The following is a 2,187-nucleotide window of genomic DNA, read 5'->3' as shown; positions in this document are numbered from 1 at the left end:
AAACCAGTCTGGCTAAAAGCCTCTCTCGGTTATGCTGCCTGTCTGTCTTGTGTGTCTGTCTGCTCCTGTCATGTCCTGATTTGGGGTCTGCACCCTCCCCAAGTCCCTGGAACCAGCCCCTGGCTGCTTGTGCATTTCCTAAGGCGAGAGAGCCAAGGCAGGGGCCCCCAGCCAGAGTCGGGACTTCAGGCCTGAGCGAGGGTCAGGACGCTCCTCACCCCAGAGAGACCTCAGGCACTGTCCACAGCCCTCTGCGTGGGTGAGGAGGGACTTTCCCCACGTCCCCAGATGTCCCCTTCAGGACGGCCTTTGCCCCAACAGCCTGGCAGTGGCAGGGCCCTGGTCTGGGGGCCGGAGTCCAGGCTGCAGCAAAGGAGGGCTCTTCCCCTTCAGGGAGGAGGGATGATGGAAGCAGCACTCAGAACTGCAGCTGAGTCAGACACCGTTTGGGTCTGCTCTGGAAGGGCAGACGTGATTCTGAATGTCCTCCCCACCCTCTCTCAAGGCCCCGCCCAAGTCTCTGGGGGCAGCAGCTGGGCCCACCCCATACCCCAGTGGGATGTCCTTTCATTTAGGAAGGGAGTTCCGCAGTCAGTGATGGGTGGGGGGAGTGGGAAGGGATGAGATCAGTGAGTCCCAGCTGCCTGCTGGTGTGGAGAATAGAGTCCTTACGCCACACAGTCCAGTATCCAGCTGTGCGACCTTGGTCGGAGCTCCTAACCTTTTTGAACTTCGTTTTTCGAATCTGTAAGTGTTGGTAATAATAGTACTGGCTATTGGGGGCTACCGATAGTGAGGATAAAATAGAATTAGAGGGAAGTGTGTCTATAAAGCACCTGGCCTAGAGCCTGGTTGTAGTGGACACTATGGCCTTGCTGGTCACGAGAAAGAGGGCGGCGAGGGGAGAAGCGCGATGCCAGCAGTTATGTGGGACAGAGTGGGGCACGCTCGGCCTCTCCCAGCGGGGGGGGGGGGGTGCTGTCCTGCTTCCCGGCTTCGCACTGCCAGTTTCTTCTCCCTTGTTCCCACGTGTCCCGGGATCTCCTGCTCCAGTTCCACGATGCGTCCTGAGGAACTGAGGCTCCTTGTGGCACCAGCCCCTGTGGACCTGAGCCTGGATGAAGAGCTCATGCAGCTCAGCACCAACAACTGCACCCTGGTCATGTGGGAGCACCCGCTTACAGGAATTAGTAGAAGCTTTCTCAGGAGAGGCAGAGTTGAGCCCGTGTTGTAGATGAGCAGAAATGGGCTGGAAGAAGGGAATAGGATTTTTTTTCTGCATTTAAAGGCATTCCAGACAGATGAAATAACATGTGCAAAAGCAGAGAGGTGTGAATAGCATGCTGAGCTTGGGAAGCTGCAAGAAGCACAGTATGGCTGGTAAGTTGGAAACAAGTGGGGAGGGGTGAGAGATAAGAGCGGAGGGGAGCAGATGTTGGGGGCAGATCGTGAAAAGCCTCGTGCACTAAATAAGGCATTCCAAAGGAAGGTATTTTGAAGGCAATGGCGACGTATTCTTTTCATCATGAAACAGACGTTCCTGAGGATGTACTTGACCCAGGGGGCCCTGCAGTCCACTGCCCAGCCGCGGTTGTCTCCCACCTGAGACTGGAAGATTCGTCCCTCCTTGGCTGCCAGCTTGCAGACGAACTTTGTTCCTTCCCATGCCTCAGGCTGAAGAGACACTCCTCGTCGAATGTCACTCCCCTGCCCTGACAAGCCCGCGTCCTATAATTGGCCCACATGGTGGAATAAAGGCCCAGCCCCCTTCTCCAACTGTGAGAAGTCATTCCAACTCCAGAGCTCCCCGAGAGACGGGCTGAGGCCTTTGTGGGGTCTGTATCACAGCCCCAGTGGTCCCACTGCCCAACAGGTATTGTTCTTGAGATCAACTGTCAATAAACCTTTTGCCAACAAATTATCTGAGAAACTCCTTGCCCCGGAACTCCAAACTACGCCAGCCATCCCTGAGGGCTGTCCTCGCTGGTCGCCCCCTCACTGTGGGGTCAAAGAGAGACCCTGCTGGTGGAAGGCAGCTCGCAGTGCGAAATGAAATAGGGGGAGAGACTGGAGCCCAGAAGCTACTGAGAAGGTTGGCCTGACTTAGCAGAGGAATGATGGGGACGCGGGTGGGTCGGGACAGGAAGGAGGGACGGATCCAGAGGACTTAGAGGAAACAGAATTGCC

At 56.3% G+C, this 2,187-nt stretch overlaps 1 long non-coding RNA gene across 1 annotated transcript; it reads left to right on the top strand.

Moving 5' to 3' along the window:
• Nucleotides 1-648: 648 nt before the first annotated feature.
• Nucleotides 649-1,906, top strand: LOC119038938 (uncharacterized). Its single transcript, XR_005080507.2, has 3 exons — nucleotides 649-747; nucleotides 1,289-1,380; nucleotides 1,535-1,906. It is a non-coding gene; the product is annotated as an uncharacterized LOC119038938 (long non-coding RNA).
• The last annotated feature ends 281 nt before the right edge of the window (nucleotides 1,907-2,187 follow it).

This window comes from Artibeus jamaicensis, unplaced genomic scaffold (genome assembly GCF_021234435.1).
Source record: "Artibeus jamaicensis isolate MK-2021 breed Jamaican fruit bat unplaced genomic scaffold, CSHL_Jam_final contig_64, whole genome shotgun sequence".
NCBI lineage: Eukaryota > Metazoa > Chordata > Mammalia > Chiroptera > Phyllostomidae > Artibeus > Artibeus jamaicensis.
The sequence above is the reverse complement of the archived record's forward strand: the minus strand, read 5'-3'. Positions and strand labels throughout refer to the sequence as shown.